Genomic DNA, 27,029 nt, shown 5'->3' with positions numbered 1-27,029 from the left:
GAGCGTTATAACAGGGCTGATATCAGTCACATATGGTGTAATGTCTGGAGGTTATATCAGTACTGGAGCGTTATAAGAGGGGCAGATATCAGTCACATATGGTGTAATGTCTGGAGGTTATATCAGTACTGGAGCATTATAAGAGGGCTGATATCAGTCACACATGATGTAATGTCTGGAGGTTATATCAGTACTGGAGCGTTATAAGAGGGGCTGATATCAGTCACATATGTAATGTCTGGGGGTTATATCAGTACTGGAGCGTTATAAGAGGGGCAGATATCAGTCACATATGGTGTAATGTCTGAAGGTTATATCAGTACTGGAGCGTTATAAGAGGGGCAGATATCAGTCACATATGGTGTAATGTCTGGAGGTTATATCAGTACTGGAGCGTTATAAGAGGGCCGATATCAGTCACACATGATGTAATGTCTGGAGGTTATATCAGTACTGGAGCGTTATAAGAGGGGCTGATATCAGTCACATATGTAATGTCTGGGGGTTATATCACTACTGGAGTGTTATAACAGGTGATGATATCAGTCACATATGGTGTAATGTCTGGGGGTTATATCAGTACTGGAGCGTTATAAGAGGGGCTGATATCAGTACTGGAGTGTTATAAGAGGGGCTGATATCAGTCACATATGGTGTAATGTCTGGAGGTTATATCAGTACTGGAGCGTTATAAGAGGGGCTGATATCAGTCACATATGGTGTTATGTCTGGGGGTTATATCAGTACTGGAGCGTTATAAGAGGGGCTGATATCAGTCACATATGGTGTAATGTCTGGAGGTTATATCAGTACTGGAGCGTTATAAGAGGGGATGATATCAGTCACATATGTAATGTCTGGGGGTTATATCAGTACTGGAGTGTTATAAGAGGGGCAGATATCAGTCACATATGGTGTAATGTCTGGAGGTTATATCAGTACTGGAGCGTTATAAGAGGGCTGATATCAGTCACACATGATGTAATGTCTGGAGGTTATATCAGTACTGGAGCGTTATAAGAGGGGCTGATATCAGTCACATATGTAATGTCTGGAGGTTATATCAGTACTGGAGCGTTATAAGAGGGGCTGATATCAGTCACATATGGTGTAATGTCTGGAGGTTATATCAGTACTGGAGCGTTATAAGAGGGGCTGATATCAGTCACATATGGTGTAATGTCTGGAGGTTATATCAGTACTGGAGCGGTATAAGAGGGGCTGATATCAGTCACATATGGTGTAATGTCTGGAGGTTATATCAGTCCTGGAGCATTATAAGAGGGGCTGATATCAGTCACATATGGTGTAATGTCTGGAGGTTATATCAGTACTGGAGCGGTATAAGAGGGGCTGATATCAGTCACATATGGTGTAATGTCTGGAGGTTATACCAGTACTGGAGCGTTATAAGAGGGGATGATATCAGTCACATATGGTGTAATTTCTGGAGGTTATATCAGTACTGGAGCGTTATAAGAGGGGATGATATCAGTCACATATGGTGTAATGTCTGGAGGTTATATCAGTACTGGAGCGTTATAAGAGGGCTGATATCAGTCACATATGGTGTAATGTCTGGAGGTTATATCAGTACTGGAGCATTATAAGAGGGGCTGATATCAGTCACACATGATGTAATGTCTGGAGGTTATATCAGTACTGTAACGTTATAAGAGGGCTGATATCAGTCACATATGTAATGTCTGGAGGTTATATCAGTACTGGAGCGTTATAAGAGGGGCTGATATCAGTCACATATGGTGTAATGTCTGGAGGTTATACCAGTACTGGAGCGTTATAAGAGGGGATGATATCAGTCACATATGGTGTAATGTCTGGAGGTTATATCAGTAGTGGAGCATTATAAGAGGGGCTGATATCAGTCACATATGGTGTAATGTCTGGAGGTTATACCAGTACTGGAGCATTATAAGAGGGGCTGATATCAGTGACATATGGTGTAATGTCTGGAGGTTATATCGGTACTGGAGCGTTATAAGAGGGGCTGATATCAGTCACATATGGTGTAATGTCTGGGGGTTATATCAGTACTGGAGCGTTATAAGAGGGCTGATATCAGTCACACATGATGTAATGTCTGGAGGTTATATCAGTACTGGAGCGTTATAAGAGGGGCTGATATCAGTCACATATGTAATGTCTGGGGGTTATATCAGTACTGGAGTGTTATAAGAGGGGCAGATATCAGTCACATATGGTGTAATGTCTGGAGGTTATATCAGTACTGGAGCGTTATAAGAGGGGCTGATATCAGTCACATATGGTGTACTGTCTGGAGGTTATATCAGTACTGGAGCGGTATAAGAGGGGCTGATATCAGTCACATATGGTGTAATGTCTGAAGGTTATATCAGTACTGGAGCGTTATAAGAGGGCTGATATCAGTCACATATGTAATGTCTGGAGGTTATATCAGTACTGGAGTGTTATAAGAGAGGCTGATATCAGTCACATATGGTGTAATGTCTGGAGGTTATATCAGTACTGGAGTGTTATAAGAGGGGCAGATATCAGTCACATATGGTGTAATGTCTGGAGGTTATATCAGTACTGGAGCGTTATAAGAGGGGCTGATATCAGTCACATATGGTGTAATGTCTGGGGGTTATATCAGTACTGGAGCGTTATAAGAGGGGCTGATATCAGTCACATATGGTGTAATGTCTGGAGGTTATACCAGTACTGGAGCGTTATAAGAGGGGATGATATCAGTCACATAAGGTGTAATGTCTGGAGGTTATATCAGTACTGGAGCGTTATAAGAGGGCTGATATCAGTCACATAACCTCCAGATATTACACCATATGTGACTGATATCAGCCCTCTTATAACGCTCCAGTACTGATATAACCTCCAGACATTACACCATATGTGACTGATATCATCCCCTCTTATAACGCTCCAGTACTGATATAACCTCCAGACATTACACCATATGTGACTGATATCAGCCCCTCTTATAACGCTCCAGTACTGATATAACCTCCAGACATTACACCATATGTGACTGATATCAGCCCCTCTTATAACGCTCCAGTACTGATATAACCTCCAGACATTACACCATATATCAGTACTGGAGTGTTATAAGAGGGGCAGATATCAGTCACATATGTAATGTCTGGGGGTTATATCAGTACTGGAGTGTTATAAGAGGGGCAGATATCAGTCACTTATGGTGTAATGTCTGGAGGTTATATCAGTACTGGAGCGGTATAAGAGGGGCTGATATCAGTCACATATGGTGTAATGTCTGGAGGTTATACCAGTACTGGAGCGTTATAAGAGGGGATGATATCAGTCACATATGGTGTAATGTCTGGAGGTTATATCAGTACTGGAGCGTTATAAGAGGGGCTGATATCAGTCACATATGGTGTAATGTCTGGAGGTTATATCAGTACTGGAGCGTTATAAGAGGGGCTGATATCAGTCACATATGTAATGTCTGGAGGTTATATCAGTACTGGAGCGTTATAAGAGGGGCTGATATCAGTCACAAATGGTGTAATGTCTGGAGGTTATATCAGTACTGGAGCGTTATAAGAGGGCCGATATCAGTCACACATGATGTAATGTCTGGAGGTTATATCAGTACTGGAGCGTTATAAGAGGGGCAGATATCAGTCACATATGGTGTAATGTCTGGAGGTTATATCAGTACTGGAGCGTTATAAGAGGGGCAGATATCAGTCACATATGGTGTAATGTCTGGAGGTTATATCAGTACTGGAGCGTTATAAGAGGGGCTGGTATCAGTCACATATGGTGTAATGTCTGGGGGTTATATCAGTACTGGAGCGTTATAAGAGGGTCTGATATCAGTCACATATGGTGCAATGTCTGGAGGTTATATCAGTACTGGAGTGTTATAAGAGGGCTGATATCAGTCACATATGGTGTAATGTCTGGAGGTTATATCAGTACTGGAGCGGTATAAGAGGGGCTGATATCAGTCACATATGGTGTAATGTCTGGAGGTTATACCAGTACTGGAGCGTTATAAGCGGGGCAGATATCAGTCACATATGGTGTAATGTCTGGAGGTTATACCAGTACTGGAGCGTTATAAGAGGGGATGATATCAGTCACATATGGTGTAATGTCTGGAGGTTATATCAGTACTGGAGCGTTATAAGAGGGGCTGATATCCGTCACATATGGTGTAATGTCTGGAGGTTATATCAGTACTGGAGCGTTATAAGAGGGGATGATATCAGTCACATATGGTGTAATGTCTGGAGGTTATATCAGTACTGGAGCGTTATAAGAGGGCTGATATCAGTCACATGGTGTAATGTCTGGAGGTTATATCAGTACTGGAGCGTTATAAGAGGGCTGATATCAGTCACATATGGTGTAATGTCTGGAGGTTATATCAGTACTGGAGCGTTATAAGAGGGCTGATATCAGTCACATATGGTGTAATGTCTGGAGGTTATATCAGTACTGGAGCGTTATAAGAGAGGCTGATATCAGTCACATATGATGTAATGTCTGGGGGTTATATCAGTCCTGGAGCGTTATAAGAGGGGATGATATCAGTCACATATGGTGTAATGTCTGGGGGTTATATCAGTACTGGAGCGTTATAAGAGGGCTTATATCAGTCACATATGGTGTAATGTCTGGAGGTTATATCAGTACTGGAGCATTATAAGAGGGCTGATATCAGTCACACATGATGTAATGTCTGGAGGTTATATCAGTACTGGAACGTTATAAGAGGGCTGATATCAGTCACATATGGTGTAATGTCTTGGGGTTATATCAGTACTGGAGCGTTATAAGAGGGGCTGATATCAGTCACATATGGTGTAATGTCTGGGGGTTATATCAGTACTGGAGCGTTATAAGAGGGCTGATATCAGTCACATATGGTGTAATGTCTGGAGGTTATATCAGTACTGGAGCGGTATAAGAGGGGCTGATATCAGTCACATATGGTGTAATGTCTGGAGGTTATACCAGTACTGGAGCGTTATAAGAGGGGATGATATCAGTCACATATGGTGTAATGTCTGGAGGTTATATCAGTACTGGAGCGTTATAAGAGGGGATGATATCAGTGACATATGGTGTAATGTCTGGAGGTTATATCAGTACTGGAGCGTTATAAGAGGGGCTGATATCAGTCACATATGGTGTAATGTCTGGGGGTTATATCAGTACTGGAGCGTTATAAGAGGGGCTGATATCAGTCACATATGGTGTAATGTCTGGAGGTTATATCAGTACTGGAGCGTTATAAGAGGGGCTGATATCAGTCACATATGGTGTAATGTCTGGAGGTTGTATCAGTACTGGAGCGTTATAAGAGGGGCTGATATCAGTCACATATGGTGTAATGTCTGGGGGTTATATCAGTACTGGAGCGTTATAAGAGGGCTGATATCAGTCACACATGATGTAATGTCTGGAGGTTATATCAGTACTGGAGCGTTATAAGAGGGGCTGATATCAGTCACACATGATGTAATGTCTGGAGGTTATATCAGTACTGGGGCGCTATAAGAGGGGCTGATATCAGTCACATATGATGTAATGTCTGGGGGTTATATCAGTACTGGAGCGTTATAAGAGTGGCTGATATCAGTCACATATGATGTAATGTCTGGGTGTTATATCAGTACTGGAGCGTTATAAGAGGGGCAGATATCAGTCACATATGTAATGTCTGGGGGTTATATCACTACTGGAGTGTTATAAGAGGGGCTGATATCAGTCACATATGTAATGTCTGGGGGTTATATCACTACTGGAGTGTTATAAGAGGGGCTGATATCAGTCACATATGTAATGTCTGGGGGTTATATCACTACTGGAGTGTTATAAGAGGGGCAGATATCAGTCACATATGGTGTAATGTCTGGAGGTTATATCAGTACTGGAGCGTTATAAGAGGGGCTGATATCAGTCACCTATGGTGTAATGTCTGGAGGTTATACCAGTACTGGAGCGTTATAAGAGGGGATGATATCAGTCACATATGGTGTAATGTCTGGAGGTTATATCAGTAGTGGAGCATTATAAGAGTGGCTGATATCAGTCACATATGGTGTAATGTCTGGAGGTTATACCAGTACTGGAGCGTTATAAGAGGGGATGATATCAGTCACATATGGTTTAATGTCTGGAGGTTATATCAATACTGGAGCGTTATAAGAGGGGATGATATCAGTGACATATGGTGTAATGTCTGGAGGTTATATCGGTACTGGAGCGTTATAAGAGGGGCTGATATCAGTCACATATGGTGTAATGTCTGGAGGTTATATCAGTACTGGAGCGTTATAAGAGGGGCTGATATCAGTCACATATGGTGTAATGTCTGGGGGTTATATCAGTACTGGAGCGTTATAAGAGGGCTGATATCAGTCACACATGATGTAATGTCTGGAGGTTATATCAGTACTGGAGCGTTATAAGAGGGGCTGATATCAGTCACATATGTAATGTCTGGGGGTTATATCAGTACTGGAGTGTTATAAGAGGGGCAGATATCAGTCACATATGGTGTAATGTCTGGAGGTTATATCAGTACTGGAGCGTTATAAGAGGGGCTGATATCAGTCACATATGGTGTACTGTCTGGAGGTTATATCAGTACTGGAGCGGTATAAGAGGGGCTGATATCAGTCACATATGGTGTAATGTCTGAAGGTTATATCAGTACTGGAGCGTTATAAGAGGGCTGATATCAGTCACATATGTAATGTCTGGAGGTTATATCAGTACTGGAGTGTTATAAGAGGGCTGATATCAGTCACATAACCTCCAGACATTACACCATATGTGACTGATATCAGCCCTCTTATAACGCTCCAGTACTGATATAACCTCCAGACATTACACCATATGTGACTGATATCATCCCCTCTTATAACGCTCCAGTACTGATATAACCTCCAGACATTACACGATATGTGACTGATATCAGCCCCTCTTATAACGCTCCAGTACTGATATAACCTCCAGACATTACACCATATGTGACTGATATCTGCCCCTCTTATAACGCTCCAGTACTGATATAACCTTCAGACATTACACCATATGTGACTGATATCTGCCCCTCTTATAACGCTCCAGTACTGATATAACCCCCAGACATTACATATGTGACTGATATCAGCCCCTCTTATAACGCTCCAGTACTGATATAACCTCCAGACATTACACCATATGTGACTGATATCATCCCCTCTTATAACGCTCCAGTACTGATATAACCTCCAGACATTACACGATATGTGACTGATATCAGCCCCTCTTATAACGCTCCAGTACTGATATAACCTCCAGACATTACACCATATATCAGTACTGGAGTGTTATAAGAGGGGCAGATATCAGTCACATATGTAATGTCTGGGGGTTATATCAGTACTGGAGTGTTATAAGAGGGGCAGATATCAGTCACATATGGTGTAATGTCTGGAGGTTATATCAGTACTGGAGCGGTATAAGAGGGGCTGATATCAGTCACATATGGTGTAATGTCTGGAGGTTATACCAGTACTGGAGCGTTATAAGAGGGGATGATATCAGTCACATATGGTGTAATGTCTGGAGGTTATATCAGTACTGGAGCGTTATAAGAGGGGCTGATATCAGTCACATATGGTGTAATGTCTGGAGGTTATATCAGTACTGGAGCGTTATAAGAGGGGCTGATATCAGTCACATATGTAATGTCTGGAGGTTATATCAGTACTGGAGCGTTATAAGAGGGGCTGATATCAGTCACATATGGTGTAATGTCTGGAGGTTATATCAGTACTGGAGCGTTATAAGAGGGCTGATATCAGTCACATATGGTGTAATGTCTGGAGGTTATATCAGTACTGGAGCGTTATAAGAGGGGCTGATATCAGTCACATATGTAATGTCTGGGGGTTATATCAGTACTGGAGTGTTATAAGAGGGGCAGATATCAGTCACATGGTGTAATGTCTGGAGGTTATATCAGTACTGGAGCGTTATAAGAGGGGCTGATATCAGTCACATATGGTGTAATGTCTGGGGGTTATATCAGTACTGGAGCGTTATAATTGGGGCTGATATCAGTCACATATGGTGTAATGTCTGGAGGTTATATCAGTACTGGAGCGTTATAAGAGGGGATGATATCAGTCACATATAGTGTAATGTCTGGAGGTTATATCAGTACTGGAGCGTTATAACAGGGCTGATATCAGTCACATATGGTGTAATGTCTGGAGGTTATATCAGTACTGGAGCGTTATAAGAGGGGCAGATATCAGTCACATATGGTGTAATGTCTGGAGGTTATATCAGTACTGGAGCATTATAAGAGGGCTGATATCAGTCACACATGATGTAATGTCTGGAGGTTATATCAGTACTGGAGCGTTATAAGAGGGGCTGATATCAGTCACATATGTAATGTCTGGGGGTTATATCAGTACTGGAGCGTTATAAGAGGGGCAGATATCAGTCACATATGGTGTAATGTCTGAAGGTTATATCAGTACTGGAGCGTTATAAGAGGGGCAGATATCAGTCACATATGGTGTAATGTCTGGAGGTTATATCAGTACTGGAGCGTTATAAGAGGGCCGATATCAGTCACACATGATGTAATGTCTGGAGGTTATATCAGTACTGGAGCGTTATAAGAGGGGCTGATATCAGTCACATATGTAATGTCTGGGGGTTATATCACTACTGGAGTGTTATAACAGGTGATGATATCAGTCACATATGGTGTAATGTCTGGGGGTTATATCAGTACTGGAGCGTTATAAGAGGGGCTGATATCAGTACTGGAGTGTTATAAGAGGGGCTGATATCAGTCACATATGGTGTAATGTCTGGAGGTTATATCAGTACTGGAGCGTTATAAGAGGGGCTGATATCAGTCACATATGGTGTTATGTCTGGGGGTTATATCAGTACTGGAGCGTTATAAGAGGGGCTGATATCAGTCACATATGGTGTAATGTCTGGAGGTTATATCAGTACTGGAGCGTTATAAGAGGGGATGATATCAGTCACATATGTAATGTCTGGGGGTTATATCAGTACTGGAGTGTTATAAGAGGGGCAGATATCAGTCACATATGGTGTAATGTCTGGAGGTTATATCAGTACTGGAGCGTTATAAGAGGGCTGATATCAGTCACACATGATGTAATGTCTGGAGGTTATATCAGTACTGGAGCGTTATAAGAGGGGCTGATATCAGTCACATATGTAATGTCTGGAGGTTATATCAGTACTGGAGCGTTATAAGAGGGGCTGATATCAGTCACATATGGTGTAATGTCTGGAGGTTATATCAGTACTGGAGCGTTATAAGAGGGGCTGATATCAGTCACATATGGTGTAATGTCTGGAGGTTATATCAGTACTGGAGCGGTATAAGAGGGGCTGATATCAGTCACATATGGTGTAATGTCTGGAGGTTATATCAGTCCTGGAGCATTATAAGAGGGGCTGATATCAGTCACATATGGTGTAATGTCTGGAGGTTATATCAGTACTGGAGCGGTATAAGAGGGGCTGATATCAGTCACATATGGTGTAATGTCTGGAGGTTATACCAGTACTGGAGCGTTATAAGAGGGGATGATATCAGTCACATATGGTGTAATTTCTGGAGGTTATATCAGTACTGGAGCGTTATAAGAGGGGATGATATCAGTCACATATGGTGTAATGTCTGGAGGTTATATCAGTACTGGAGCGTTATAAGAGGGCTGATATCAGTCACATATGGTGTAATGTCTGGAGGTTATATCAGTACTGGAGCATTATAAGAGGGGCTGATATCAGTCACACATGATGTAATGTCTGGAGGTTATATCAGTACTGTAACGTTATAAGAGGGCTGATATCAGTCACATATGTAATGTCTGGAGGTTATATCAGTACTGGAGCGTTATAAGAGGGGCTGATATCAGTCACATATGGTGTAATGTCTGGAGGTTATACCAGTACTGGAGCGTTATAAGAGGGGATGATATCAGTCACATATGGTGTAATGTCTGGAGGTTATATCAGTAGTGGAGCATTATAAGAGGGGCTGATATCAGTCACATATGGTGTAATGTCTGGAGGTTATACCAGTACTGGAGCATTATAAGAGGGGCTGATATCAGTGACATATGGTGTAATGTCTGGAGGTTATATCGGTACTGGAGCGTTATAAGAGGGGCTGATATCAGTCACATATGGTGTAATGTCTGGGGGTTATATCAGTACTGGAGCGTTATAAGAGGGCTGATATCAGTCACACATGATGTAATGTCTGGAGGTTATATCAGTACTGGAGCGTTATAAGAGGGGCTGATATCAGTCACATATGTAATGTCTGGGGGTTATATCAGTACTGGAGTGTTATAAGAGGGGCAGATATCAGTCACATATGGTGTAATGTCTGGAGGTTATATCAGTACTGGAGCGTTATAAGAGGGGCTGATATCAGTCACATATGGTGTACTGTCTGGAGGTTATATCAGTACTGGAGCGGTATAAGAGGGGCTGATATCAGTCACATATGGTGTAATGTCTGAAGGTTATATCAGTACTGGAGCGTTATAAGAGGGCTGATATCAGTCACATATGTAATGTCTGGAGGTTATATCAGTACTGGAGTGTTATAAGAGAGGCTGATATCAGTCACATATGGTGTAATGTCTGGAGGTTATATCAGTACTGGAGTGTTATAAGAGGGGCAGATATCAGTCACATATGGTGTAATGTCTGGAGGTTATATCAGTACTGGAGCGTTATAAGAGGGGCTGATATCAGTCACATATGGTGTAATGTCTGGGGGTTATATCAGTACTGGAGCGTTATAAGAGGGGCTGATATCAGTCACATATGGTGTAATGTCTGGAGGTTATACCAGTACTGGAGCGTTATAAGAGGGGATGATATCAGTCACATAAGGTGTAATGTCTGGAGGTTATATCAGTACTGGAGCGTTATAAGAGGGCTGATATCAGTCACATAACCTCCAGATATTACACCATATGTGACTGATATCAGCCCTCTTATAACGCTCCAGTACTGATATAACCTCCAGACATTACACCATATGTGACTGATATCATCCCCTCTTATAACGCTCCAGTACTGATATAACCTCCAGACATTACACCATATGTGACTGATATCAGCCCCTCTTATAACGCTCCAGTACTGATATAACCTCCAGACATTACACCATATGTGACTGATATCAGCCCCTCTTATAACGCTCCAGTACTGATATAACCTCCAGACATTACACCATATATCAGTACTGGAGTGTTATAAGAGGGGCAGATATCAGTCACATATGTAATGTCTGGGGGTTATATCAGTACTGGAGTGTTATAAGAGGGGCAGATATCAGTCACTTATGGTGTAATGTCTGGAGGTTATATCAGTACTGGAGCGGTATAAGAGGGGCTGATATCAGTCACATATGGTGTAATGTCTGGAGGTTATACCAGTACTGGAGCGTTATAAGAGGGGATGATATCAGTCACATATGGTGTAATGTCTGGAGGTTATATCAGTACTGGAGCGTTATAAGAGGGGCTGATATCAGTCACATATGGTGTAATGTCTGGAGGTTATATCAGTACTGGAGCGTTATAAGAGGGGCTGATATCAGTCACATATGTAATGTCTGGAGGTTATATCAGTACTGGAGCGTTATAAGAGGGGCTGATATCAGTCACAAATGGTGTAATGTCTGGAGGTTATATCAGTACTGGAGCGTTATAAGAGGGCCGATATCAGTCACACATGATGTAATGTCTGGAGGTTATATCAGTACTGGAGCGTTATAAGAGGGGCAGATATCAGTCACATATGGTGTAATGTCTGGAGGTTATATCAGTACTGGAGCGTTATAAGAGGGGCAGATATCAGTCACATATGGTGTAATGTCTGGAGGTTATATCAGTACTGGAGCGTTATAAGAGGGGCTGGTATCAGTCACATATGGTGTAATGTCTGGGGGTTATATCAGTACTGGAGCGTTATAAGAGGGTCTGATATCAGTCACATATGGTGCAATGTCTGGAGGTTATATCAGTACTGGAGTGTTATAAGAGGGCTGATATCAGTCACATATGGTGTAATGTCTGGAGGTTATATCAGTACTGGAGCGGTATAAGAGGGGCTGATATCAGTCACATATGGTGTAATGTCTGGAGGTTATACCAGTACTGGAGCGTTATAAGCGGGGCAGATATCAGTCACATATGGTGTAATGTCTGGAGGTTATACCAGTACTGGAGCGTTATAAGAGGGGATGATATCAGTCACATATGGTGTAATGTCTGGAGGTTATATCAGTACTGGAGCGTTATAAGAGGGGCTGATATCCGTCACATATGGTGTAATGTCTGGAGGTTATATCAGTACTGGAGCGTTATAAGAGGGGATGATATCAGTCACATATGGTGTAATGTCTGGAGGTTATATCAGTACTGGAGCGTTATAAGAGGGCTGATATCAGTCACATGGTGTAATGTCTGGAGGTTATATCAGTACTGGAGCGTTATAAGAGGGCTGATATCAGTCACATATGGTGTAATGTCTGGAGGTTATATCAGTACTGGAGCGTTATAAGAGGGCTGATATCAGTCACATATGGTGTAATGTCTGGAGGTTATATCAGTACTGGAGCGTTATAAGAGAGGCTGATATCAGTCACATATGATGTAATGTCTGGGGGTTATATCAGTCCTGGAGCGTTATAAGAGGGGATGATATCAGTCACATATGGTGTAATGTCTGGGGGTTATATCAGTACTGGAGCGTTATAAGAGGGCTTATATCAGTCACATATGGTGTAATGTCTGGAGGTTATATCAGTACTGGAGCATTATAAGAGGGCTGATATCAGTCACACATGATGTAATGTCTGGAGGTTATATCAGTACTGGAACGTTATAAGAGGGCTGATATCAGTCACATATGGTGTAATGTCTTGGGGTTATATCAGTACTGGAGCGTTATAAGAGGGGCTGATATCAGTCACATATGGTGTAATGTCTGGGGGTTATATCAGTACTGGAGCGTTATAAGAGGGCTGATATCAGTCACATATGGTGTAATGTCTGGAGGTTATATCAGTACTGGAGCGGTATAAGAGGGGCTGATATCAGTCACATATGGTGTAGTGTCTGGAGGTTATATCAGTACTGGAGCGGTATAAGAGGGGCTGATATCAGTCACATATGGTGTAATGTCTGGAGGTTATACCAGTACTGGAGCGTTATAAGAGGGGATGATATCAGTCACATATGGTGTAATGTCTGGAGGTTATATCAGTACTGGAGCGTTATAAGAGGGGATGATATCAGTGACATATGGTGTAATGTCTGGAGGTTATATCAGTACTGGAGCGTTATAAGAGGGGCTGATATCAGTCACATATGGTGTAATGTCTGGGGGTTATATCAGTACTGGAGCGTTATAAGAGGGGCTGATATCAGTCACATATGGTGTAATGTCTGGAGGTTATATCAGTACTGGAGCGTTATAAGAGGGGCTGATATCAGTCACATATGGTGTAATGTCTGGAGGTTGTATCAGTACTGGAGCGTTATAAGAGGGGCTGATATCAGTCACATATGGTGTAATGTCTGGGGGTTATATCAGTACTGGAGCGTTATAAGAGGGCTGATATCAGTCACACATGATGTAATGTCTGGAGGTTATATCAGTACTGGAGCGTTATAAGAGGGGCTGATATCAGTCACACATGATGTAATGTCTGGAGGTTATATCAGTACTGGGGCGCTATAAGAGGGGCTGATATCAGTCACATATGATGTAATGTCTGGGGGTTATATCAGTACTGGAGCGTTATAAGAGTGGCTGATATCAGTCACATATGATGTAATGTCTGGGTGTTATATCAGTACTGGAGCGTTATAAGAGGGGCAGATATCAGTCACATATGTAATGTCTGGGGGTTATATCACTACTGGAGTGTTATAAGAGGGGCTGATATCAGTCACATATGTAATGTCTGGGGGTTATATCACTACTGGAGTGTTATAAGAGGGGCAGATATCAGTCACATATGGTGTAATGTCTGGAGGTTATATCAGTACTGGAGCGTTATAAGAGGGGCAGATATCAGTCACATATGGTGTAATGTCTGGAGGTTATATCAGTACTGGAGCGTTATAAGAGGGGCTGGTATCAGTCACATATGGTGTAATGTCTGGGGGTTATATCAGTACTGGAGCGTTATAAGAGGGGCTGATATCAGTCACATATGGTGTAATGTCTGGAGGTTATACCAGTACTGGAGCGTTATAAGAGGGGATGATATCAGTCACATAAGGTGTAATGTCTGGAGGTTATATCAGTACTGGAGCGTTATAAGAGGGCTGATATCAGTCACATAACCTCCAGATATTACACCATATGTGACTGATATCAGCCCTCTTATAACGCTCCAGTACTGATATAACCTCCAGACATTACACCATATGTGACTGATATCATCCCCTCTTATAACGCTCCAGTACTGATATAACCTCCAGACATTACACCATATGTGACTGATATCAGCCCCTCTTATAACGCTCCAGTACTGATATAACCTCCAGACATTACACCATATGTGACTGATATCAGCCCCTCTTATAACGCTCCAGTACTGATATAACCTCCAGACATTACACCATATATCAGTACTGGAGTGTTATAAGAGGGGCAGATATCAGTCACATATGTAATGTCTGGGGGTTATATCAGTACTGGAGTGTTATAAGAGGGGCAGATATCAGTCACTTATGGTGTAATGTCTGGAGGTTATATCAGTACTGGAGCGGTATAAGAGGGGCTGATATCAGTCACATATGGTGTAATGTCTGGAGGTTATACCAGTACTGGAGCGTTATAAGAGGGGATGATATCAGTCACATATGGTGTAATGTCTGGAGGTTATATCAGTACTGGAGCGTTATAAGAGGGGCTGATATCAGTCACATATGGTGTAATGTCTGGAGGTTATATCAGTACTGGAGCGTTATAAGAGGGGCTGATATCAGTCACATATGTAATGTCTGGAGGTTATATCAGTACTGGAGCGTTATAAGAGGGGCTGATATCAGTCACAAATGGTGTAATGTCTGGAGGTTATATCAGTACTGGAGCGTTATAAGAGGGCCGATATCAGTCACACATGATGTAATGTCTGGAGGTTATATCAGTACTGGAGCGTTATAAGAGGGGCAGATATCAGTCACATATGGTGTAATGTCTGGAGGTTATATCAGTACTGGAGCGTTATAAGAGGGGCAGATATCAGTCACATATGGTGTAATGTCTGGAGGTTATATCAGTACTGGAGCGTTATAAGAGGGGCTGGTATCAGTCACATATGGTGTAATGTCTGGGGGTTATATCAGTACTGGAGCGTTATAAGAGGGTCTGATATCAGTCACATATGGTGCAATGTCTGGAGGTTATATCAGTACTGGAGTGTTATAAGAGGGCTGATATCAGTCACATATGGTGTAATGTCTGGAGGTTATATCAGTACTGGAGCGGTATAAGAGGGGCTGATATCAGTCACATATGGTGTAATGTCTGGAGGTTATACCAGTACTGGAGCGTTATAAGCGGGGCAGATATCAGTCACATATGGTGTAATGTCTGGAGGTTATACCAGTACTGGAGCGTTATAAGAGGGGATGATATCAGTCACATATGGTGTAATGTCTGGAGGTTATATCAGTACTGGAGCGTTATAAGAGGGGCTGATATCCGTCACATATGGTGTAATGTCTGGAGGTTATATCAGTACTGGAGCGTTATAAGAGGGGATGATATCAGTCACATATGGTGTAATGTCTGGAGGTTATATCAGTACTGGAGCGTTATAAGAGGGCTGATATCAGTCACATGGTGTAATGTCTGGAGGTTATATCAGTACTGGAGCGTTATAAGAGGGCTGATATCAGTCACATATGGTGTAATGTCTGGAGGTTATATCAGTACTGGAGCGTTATAAGAGGGCTGATATCAGTCACATATGGTGTAATGTCTGGAGGTTATATCAGTACTGGAGCGTTATAAGAGAGGCTGATATCAGTCACATATGATGTAATGTCTGGGGGTTATATCAGTCCTGGAGCGTTATAAGAGGGGATGATATCAGTCACATATGGTGTAATGTCTGGGGGTTATATCAGTACTGGAGCGTTATAAGAGGGCTTATATCAGTCACATATGGTGTAATGTCTGGAGGTTATATCAGTACTGGAGCATTATAAGAGGGCTGATATCAGTCACACATGATGTAATGTCTGGAGGTTATATCAGTACTGGAACGTTATAAGAGGGCTGATATCAGTCACATATGGTGTAATGTCTTGGGGTTATATCAGTACTGGAGCGTTATAAGAGGGGCTGATATCAGTCACATATGGTGTAATGTCTGGGGGTTATATCAGTACTGGAGCGTTATAAGAGGGCTGATATCAGTCACATATGGTGTAATGTCTGGAGGTTATATCAGTACTGGAGCGGTATAAGAGGGGCTGATATCAGTCACATATGGTGTAATGTCTGGAGGTTATACCAGTACTGGAGCGTTATAAGAGGGGATGATATCAGTCACATATGGTGTAATGTCTGGAGGTTATATCAGTACTGGAGCGTTATAAGAGGGGATGATATCAGTGACATATGGTGTAATGTCTGGAGGTTATATCAGTACTGGAGCGTTATAAGAGGGGCTGATATCAGTCACATATGGTGTAATGTCTGGGGGTTATATCAGTACTGGAGCGTTATAAGAGGGGCTGATATCAGTCACATATGGTGTAATGTCTGGAGGTTATATCAGTACTGGAGCGTTATAAGAGGGGCTGATATCAGTCACATATGGTGTAATGTCTGGAGGTTGTATCAGTACTGGAGCGTTATAAGAGGGGCTGATATCAGTCACATATGGTGTAATGTCTGGGGGTTATATCAGTACTGGAGCGTTATAAGAGGGCTGATATCAGTCACACATGATGTAATGTCTGGAGGTTATATCAGTACTGGAGCGTTATAAGAGGGGCTGATATCAGTCACACATGATGTAATGTCTGGAGGTTATATCAGTACTGGGGCGCTATAAGAGGGGCTGATATCAGTCACATATGATGTAATGTCTGGGGGTTATATCAGTACTGGAGCGTTATAAGAGTGGCTGATATCAGTCACATATGATGTAATGTCTGGGTGTTATATCAGTACTGGAGCGTTATAAGAGGGGCAGATATCAGTCACATATGTAATGTCTGGGGGTTATATCACTACTGGAGTGTTATAAGAGGGGCTGATATCAGTCACATATGTAATGTCTGGGGGTTATATCACTACTGGAGTGTTATAAGAGGGGCAGATATCAGTCACATATGGTGTAATGTCTGGAGGTTATATCAGTACTGGAGCGTTATAAGAGGGGCAGATATCAGTCACATATGGTGTAATGTCTGGAGGTTATATCAGTACTGGAGCGTTATAAGAGGGGCTGGTATCAGTCACATATGGTGTAATGTCTGGGGGTTATATCAGTACTGGAGCGTTATAAGAGGGTCTGATATCAGTCACATATGGTGCAATGTCTGGAGGTTATATCAGTACTGGAGCGTTATAAGAGGGCTGATATCAGTCACATATGGTGTAATGTCTGGAGGTTATATCAGTACTGGAGCGGTATAAGAGGGGCTGATATCAGTCACATATGGTGTAATGTCTGGAGGTTATACCAGTACTGGAGCGTTATAAGCGGGGCAGATATCAGTCACATATGGTGTAATGTCTGGAGGTTATACCAGTACTGGAGCGTTATAAGAGGGGATGATATCAGTCACATATGGTGTAATGTCTGGAGGTTATATCAGTACTGGAGCGTTATAAGAGGGGCTGATATCCGTCACATATGGTGTAATGTCTGGAGGTTATATCAGTACTGGAGCGTTATAAGAGGGGATGATATCAGTCACATATGGTGTAATGTCTGGAGGTTATATCAGTACTGGAGCGTTATAAGAGGGCTGATATCAGTCACATGGTGTAATGTCTGGAGGTTATATCAGTACTGGAGCGTTATAAGAGGGCTGATATCAGTCACATATGGTGTAATGTCTGGAGGTTATATCAGTACTGGAGCGTTATAAGAGGGCTGATATCAGTCACATATGGTGTAATGTCTGGAGGTTATATCAGTACTGGAGCGGTATAAGAGGGGCTGATATCAGTCACATATGGTGTAATGTCTGGAGGTTATACCAGTACTGGAGCGTTATAAGAGGGGATGATATCAGTCACATATGGTGTAATGTCTGGGGGTTATATCAGTACTGGAGCGTTATAAGAGGGCTTATATCAGTCACATATGGTGTAATGTCTGGAGGTTATATCAGTACTGGAGCATTATAAGAGGGCTGATATCAGTCACACATGATGTAATGTCTGGAGGTTATATCAGTACTGGAACGTTATAAGAGGGCTGATATCAGTCACATATGGTGTAATGTCTGGGGGTTATATCAGTACTGGAGCGTTATAATAGGGCTGATATCAGTCACATATGGTGTAATGTCTGGAGGTTATATCCGTACTGGAGCGGTATAAGAGGGGCTGATATCAGTCACATATAGTGTAATGTCTGGAGGTTATACCAGTACTGGAGCGTTATAAGAGGGGATGATATCAGTCACATATGGTGTAATGTCTGGGGGTTATATCAGTACTGGAGCGTTATAAGAGGGGCTGATATCAGTCACATATGGTGTAATGTCTGGAGGTTATATCAGTACTGGAGCGTTATAAGAGGGGCTGATATCAGTCACATATGGTGTAATGTCTGGAGGTTGTATCAGTACTGGAGCGTTATAAGAGGGGCTGATATCAGTCACATATGGTGTAATGTCTGGGGGTTATATCAGTACTGGAGCGTTATAAGAGGGCTGATATCAGTCACACATGATGTAATGTCTGGAGGTTATATCAGTACTGGAGCGTTATAAGAGGGGCTGATATCAGTCACATATGGTGTAATGTCTGGAGGTTATATCAGTACTGGAGCATTATAAGAGGGGCTGATATCAGTCACATATGATGTAATGTCTGGAGGTTATATCAGTACTGGGGCGCTATAAGAGGGGCTGATATCAGTCACATATGATGTAATGTCTGGGGGTTATATCAGTACTGGAGTGTTATAAGAGGGACTGATATCAGTCACATATGGTGTAATGTCTGGGGGTTATATCAGTACTGGAGCATTATAAGAGGGCTGATATCAGTCACACATGATGTAATGTCTGGAGGTTATATCAGTACTGGAGCTGTATAAGAGGGGCTGATATCAGTCACATATGGTGTAATGTCTGGAGGTTATATCAGTACTGGAGCGGTATAAGAGGGGCTGATATCAGTCACATATGGTGTAATGTCTGGGGGTTATATCAGTACTGGAGCATTATAAGAGGGGCTGATATCAGTCACATATGGTGTAATGTGTGGAGGTTATATCAGTACTGGAGCGGTATAAGAGGGCTGATATCAGTCACATATGGTGTAATGTCTGGGGGTTATATCAGTACTGGAGCGTTATAAGAGGGGCTGATATCAGTCACAAATGGTTTAATCTCTGGAGGTTATACCAGTACTGGAGCGTTATAAGAGGGGCTGATATCAAGTCACATATGGTGTAATGTCTGGAGGTTATATCAGTACTGGAGCGTTATAAGAGGGGCTGATATCAGTCACATATGGTGTAATGTCTGGAGGTTATATCAGTACTGGAGCGGTATAAGAGGGGCTGATATCAGTCACATATGGTGTAATGTCTGGAGGTTATATCAGTACTGGAGCGGTATAAGAGGGCTGATATCAGTCACATATGATGTAATGTCTGGAGGTTATACCAGTACTGGAGCGTTATAAGAGGGGCTGATATCAGTCACATATGGTGAAATGTCTGGGGGTTATATCAGTACTGGAGCGTTATAAGAGGGGCTGATATCAGTCACAAATGGTTTAATGTCTGGAGGTTATACCAGTACTGGAGCGTTATAAGAGGGGCTGATATCAGTCACATATGGTGTAATGTCTAGGGGTTATATCAGTACTGGAGCGTTATAAGAGGGGCTGATATCAGTCACATGTGGTGTAATGTCTGGAGGTTATATCAGTACTGGAGCATTATAAGAGGGGCTGATATCAGTCACATATGGTGTAATGTCTGGGGGTTATATCAGTACTGGAGCATTATAAGAGGGGCTGATATCAGTCACAAATGGTGTAATGTCTGGAGGTTATATCAGTACTGGAGCGTTATAAGAGGGGCTGATATCAGTCACATATGGTGTAATGTCTGGGGGTTATATCAGTACTGGAGCGTTATAAGAGGGGCTGATATCAGTCACATATGGTGTAATGTCTGGGGGTTATATCAGTACTGGAGCGTTATAAGAGGGGCTGATATCAGTCACATATGGTGTAATGTCTGGAGGTTATATCAGTACTGGAGCGTTATAAGAGGGGCTGATATCAGTCACATATGGTGTAATGTCTGGGGGTTATATCAGTACTGGAGCGGTATAAGAGGGGCTGATATCAGTCACATATGGTGTAATGTCTGGGGGTTATATCAGTACTGGAGCGTTATAAGAGGGGCTGATATCAGTCACAAATGGTGTAATGTCTGGGGGTTATATCAGTACTGGAGAGTTATAAGAGGGGCTAATATCAGTCACATATGGTGTAATGTCTGGAGGTTATATCAGTACTGTAGCGTTATAAGAGGGGCTGATATCAGTCACAAATGGTGTAATGTCTGGGGGTTATATCAGTACTGGAGCGTTATAAGAGGGGCTGATATCAGTCACAAATGGTGTAATGTCTGGAGGTTATACCAGTACTGGAGCGTTATAAGAGGGGCTGATATCAGTCACAAATGGTGTAATGTCTGGAGGTTATACCAGTACTGGAGCGTTATAAGAGGGGCTGATATCAGTCACATATGATGTAATGTCTGGAGGTTATATCAGTACTGGAGCGGTATAAGAGGGGCTGATATCAGTCACAAATGGTTTAATGTCTGGAGGTTATACCAGTACTGGAGCGTTATAAGAGGGGCTGATATCAGTCACATATGGTGTAATGTCTAGGGGTTATATCAGTACTGGAGCGTTATAAGAGGGGCTGATATCAGTCACATATGGTGTAATGTCTGGAGGTTATATCAGTACTGGAGCATTATAAGAGGGGCTGATATCAGTCACATATGGTGTAATGTCTGGGGGTTATATCAGTACTGGAGCGTTATAAGAGGGGCTGATATCAGTCACATATGGTGTAATGTCTGGGGGTTATATCAGTACTGGAGCGTTATAAGAGGGGCTGATATCAGTCACATATGGTGTAATGTCTGGAGGTTATATCAGTACTGGAGCGTTATAAGAGGGGCTGATATCAGTCACATATGGTGTAATGTCTGGGGGTTATATCAGTACTGGAGCGTTATAAGAGGGGCTGATATCCGTCACAAATGATGTAATGTCTGGGGGTTATATCAGTACTGGAGAGTTATAAGAGGGGCTAATATCAGTCACATATGGTGTAATGTCTGGAGGTTATATCAGTACTGTAGCGTTATAAGAGGGGCTAATATCAGTCACATATGGTGTAATGTCTGGAGGTTATATCCGTACTGGAGCGTTATTAGAGGGGCTGATATCAGTCACAAATGGTGTAATGTCTGGGGGTTATATCAGTACTGGAGCGTTATAAGAGGGGCTGATATCAGTCACATATGGTGTAATGTCTGGAGGTTATATCAGTACTGGAGCGGTATAAGAGGGCTGATATCAGTCACATATGATGTAATGTCTGGAGGTTATACCAGTACTGGAGCGGTATAAGAGGGCTGATATCAGTCACATATGATGTAATGTCTGGAGGTTATACCAGTACTGGAGCGTTATAAGAGGGGCTGATATCAGTCACATATGGTGTAATGTCTGGGGGTTATATCAGTACTGGGGGGTTATATCAGTACTGGAGCGTTATAAGAGGGGCTGATATCAGTCACATATGGTGTAATGTCTGGGGGTTATATCAGTACTGGAGCGTTATAAGAGGGGCTGATATCAGTCACATATGGTGTAATGTCTGGGGGTTATATCAGTACTGGAGCGGTATAAGAGGGCTGATATCAGTCACATATGATGTAATGTCTGGGTGTTATATCAGTACTGGAGTGTTATAAGAGGGACTGATATCAGTCACATATGGTGTAATGTCTGGAGGTTATATCAGTACTGGGGCGCTATAAGAGGGGCTGATATCAGTCACATATGATGTAATGTCTGGGTGTTATATCAGTACTGGAGTGTTATAAGAGGGACTGATATCAGTCACATATGGTGTAATGTCTGGGGGTTATATCAGTACTGGAGCGTTATAAGAGGGGCTGATATCAGTCACATATGGTGTAATGTCTGGAGGTTATATCAGTACTGGAGCGGTATAAGAGGGGCTGATATCAGTCACATATGGTGTAATGTCTGGAGGTTATACCAGTACTGGAGCGTTATAAGAGGGGCTGATGTCAGTCACAAATGGTGTAATGTCTGGAGGTTATACCAGTACTGGGGCATTATAAGAGGGGCTGATATCAGTCACATATGGTGTAATGTCTGGAGGTTATATCAGTACTGGAGCGTTATAAGAGGGGCTGATATCAGTCACATATGGTGTAATGTCTGGGGGTTATATCAGTACTGGAGCATTATAAGAGGGCTGATATCAGTCACACATGATGTAATGTCTGGAGGTTATATCAGTACTGGAGCTGTATAAGAGGGGCTGATATCAGTCACATATGGTGTAATGTCTGGGGGTTATATCAGTACTGGAGCGGTATAAGAGGGCTGATATCAGTCACATATGATGTAATGTCTGGAGGTTATACCAGTACTGGAGCGTTATAAGAGGGGCTGATATCAGTCACATATGGTGTAATGTCTGGGGGTTATATCAGTACTGGAGCATTATAAGAGGGGCTGATATCAGTCACATATGGTGTAATGTCTGGAGGTTATATCAGTACTGGAGCGGTATAAGAGGGCTGATATCAGTCACATATGATGTAATGTCTGGAGGTTATACCAGTACTGGAGCGTTATAAGAGGTGCTGATATCAGTCACATATGGTGTAATGTCTGGGGGTTATATCAGTACTGGAGCGTTATAAGAGGGGCTGATATCAGTCACAAATGGTTTAATCTCTGGAGGTTATACCAGTACTGGAGCGTTATAATAGGGGCTGATATCAGTCACATATGGTGTAATGTCTGGAGGTTATATCAGTACTGGAGCGTTATAAGAGGGGCTGATATCAGTCACATATGGTGTAATGTCTGGAGGTTATATCAGTACTGGAGCGTTATAAGAGGGGCTGATATCAGTCACATATGGTGTAATGTCTGGAGGTTATATCAGTACTGGAGCGTTATAAGAGGGGCTGATATCAGTCACATATGGTGTAATGTCTGGAGGTTATATCAGTACTGGAGCGTTATAAGAGGGGCTGATATCAGTCACATATGGTGTAATGTCTAGGGGTTATATCAGTACTGGAGCGTTATAAGAGGGGCTGATATCAGTCACATATGGTGTAATGTCTGGAGGTTATATCAGTACTGGAGCATTATAAGAGGGGCTGATATCAGTCACATATGGTGTAATGTCTGGGGGTTATATCAGTACTGGAGCGTTATAAGAGGGGCTGATATCAGTCACAAATGGTGTAATGTCTGGAGGTTATATCAGTACTGGAGCGTTATAAGAGGGGCTGATATCAGTCACATATGGTGTAATGTCTGGGGGTTATATCAGTACTGGAGCGCTATAAGAGGGGCTGATATCAGTCACATATGGTGTAATGTCTGGAGGTTATATCAGTACTGGAGCGTTATAAGAGAGGCTGATATCAGTCACATATGGTGTAATGTCTGGAGGTTATACCAGTACTGGAGCGTTATAAGAGGGGCTGATATCAGTCACATATGGTGTAATGTCTGGAGGTTATATCAGTACTGGAGCGGTATAAGAGGGCTGATATCAGTCACATATGATGTAATGTCTGGAGGTTATACCAGTACTGGAGCGTTATAAGAGGTGCTGATATCAGTCACATATGGTGTAATGTCTGGGGGTTATATCAGTACTGGAGCGTTATAAGAGGGGCTGATATCAGTCACAAATGGTTTAATCTCTGGAGGTTATACCAGTACTGGAGCGTTATAATAGGGGCTGATATCAGTCACATATGGTGTAATGTCTGGAGGTTATATCAGTACTGGAGCGTTATAAGAGGGGCTGATATCAGTCACATATGGTGTAATGTCTGGAGGTTATATCAGTACTGGAGCGTTATAAGAGGGGCTGATATCAGTCACATATGGTGTAATGTCTGAAGGTTATATCAGTACTGGAGCGTTATAAGAGGGGCTGATATCAGTCACATATGGTGTAATGTCTAGGGGTTATATCAGTACTGGAGCGTTATAAGAGGGGCTGATATCAGTCACATATGGTGTAATGTCTGGAGGTTATATCAGTACTGGAGCATTATAAGAGGGGCTGATATCAGTCACATATGGTGTAATGTCTGGGGGTTATATCAGTACTGGAGCGTTATAAGAGGGGCTGATATCAGTCACAAATGGTGTAATGTCTGGAGGTTATATCAGTACTGGAGCGTTATAAGAGGGGCTGATATCAGTCACATATGGTGTAATGTCTGGGGGTTATATCAGTACTGGAGCGCTATAAGAGGGGCTGATATCAGTCACATATGGTGTAATGTCTGGAGGTTATATCAGTACTGGAGCGTTATAAGAGAGGCTGATATCAGTCACATATGGTGTAATGTCTGGAGGTTATATCAGTACTGGAGCGTTATAAGAGGGGCTGATATCAGTCACATATGGTGTAATGTCTGGGGGTTATATCAGTACTGGAGCGGTATAAGAGGGGCTGATATCAGTCACAAATGGTGTAATGTCTGGGGGTTATATCAGTACTGGAGAGTTATAAGAGGGGCTAATATCAGTCACATATGGTGTAATGTCTGGAGGTTATATCAGTACTGGAGCGTTATAAGAGGGGCTGATATCAGTCACATATGGTGTAATGTCTGGAGGTTATATCAGTACTGTAGCGTCATAAGAGGGGCTGATAACAGTCACAAATGGTGTAATGTCTGGAGGTTATATCAGTACTGGAGCGTTATAAGAGGGGCTGATATCAGTCACATATGGTGTAATGTCTGGGGGTTATATCAGTACTGGGGGGTTATATCAGTACTGGAGCGGTATAAGAGGGGCTGATATCAGTCACATATGGTGTAATGTCTGGGGGTTATATCAGTACTGGGGGGTTATATCAGTACTGGAGCGGTATAAGAGGAGCTGATATCAGTCACATGGTGTAATGTCTGGGGGTTATATCAGTACTGGGGGGTTATATCAGTACTGGAGCGGTATAAGAGGGGCTGATATCAGTCACATATGGTGTAATGTCTGGGGGTTATATCAGTACTGGAGTGTTATAAGAGGGGCTGATATCAGTCACAAATGGTGTAATGTCTGGGGGTTATATCAGTACTGGAGCGATATAAGAGGGGCTGATATCAGTCACATATGGTGTAATGTCTGGAGGTTATACCAGTACTGGAGCGTTATAAGAGGGGCTGATATCAGTCACAAATGGTGTAATGTCTGGAGGTTATATCAGTACTGGAGCGTTATAAGAGGGGCTGATATCAGTCACAAATGGTGTAATGTCTGGAGGTTATACCAGTACTGGAGCGTTATAAGAGGGGCTGATATCAGTCACATATGGTGTAATGTCTGGGGGTTATATCAGTACTGGAGCGTTATAAGAGGGGCTGATATCAGTCACAAATGGTGTAATGTCTGGGGGTTATATCAGTACTGGAGCGTTATAAGAGGGGCTGATATCAGTCACATATGGTGTAATGTCTGGAGGTTATATTAGTACTGGGGCGTTATAAGAGGGGCTGATATCAGTCACATATGGTGTAATGTCTGGAGGTTATATCAGTACTGGAGCGTTATAAGAGGGGCTGATATCAGTCACATATGGTGTAATGTCTGGAGGTTATATCAGTATTGGAGCGTTAGAAGAGGGGCTGATATCAGTCACATATGGTGTAATGTCTGGAGGTTATATCAGTATTGGAGCATTATAAGAGGGGCTGATATCAGTCACATAAGGTGTAATGTCTGGAGGTTATATCAGTACTGGAGCGTTATAAGAGGGGATGATATCAGTCACATATGGTGTAATGTCTGGAGGTTATATCAGTACTGGAGCGTTATTAGAGGGGCTAATATCAGTCACATATGGTGTAATGTCTGGAGGTTATATCCGTACTGGAGCGTTATAAGAGAGGCTGATATCAGTCACAAATGGTGTAATGTCTGGGGGTTATATCAGTACTGGAGCGTTATAAGAGGGGCTGATATCAGTCACATATGGTGTAATGTCTGGAGGTTATATAAGTACTGGAGCGTTATAAGAGGGGCTGATATCAGTCACATATGGTGTAATGTCTTGGGGTTATATCAGTACTGGAGCGTTATAAGAGGGGATGATATCAGTCACATATGGTGTAATGTCTGGAGGTTATATCAGTACTGGAGCGTTATAAGAGAGGCTGATATCAGTCACATATGGTGTAATGTCTGGAGGTTATATCCGTACTGGAGCGTTATTAGAGGGGCTGATATCAGTCACAAATGGTGTAATGTCTGGGGGTTATATCAGTACTGGAGCGTTATAAGAGAGGCTGATATCAGTCACAAATGGTGTAATGTCTGGAGGTTATATCAGTACTGGAGCGTTATAAGAGGGGCTGATATCCGTCACATATGGTGTAATGTCTGGGGGTTATATCAGTACTGGAGCATTATAAGAGG

At 42.4% G+C, this 27,029-nt stretch overlaps 1 protein-coding gene across 3 annotated transcripts in view; it reads left to right on the top strand.

Annotated features, from left to right (window-relative positions):
* Positions 1-27,029, top strand: part of PDE3B (phosphodiesterase 3B) — a 206,275-nt gene that overhangs the window by 137,317 nt on the left and 41,929 nt on the right. The gene's annotated exons all lie outside the window — the stretch shown is intronic.

Source organism: Ranitomeya variabilis, chromosome 2 (genome assembly GCF_051348905.1).
Source record: "Ranitomeya variabilis isolate aRanVar5 chromosome 2, aRanVar5.hap1, whole genome shotgun sequence".
Classification (NCBI taxonomy): domain Eukaryota; kingdom Metazoa; phylum Chordata; class Amphibia; order Anura; family Dendrobatidae; genus Ranitomeya; species Ranitomeya variabilis.
This window is presented reverse-complemented; position numbering and strand designations above follow the sequence as displayed.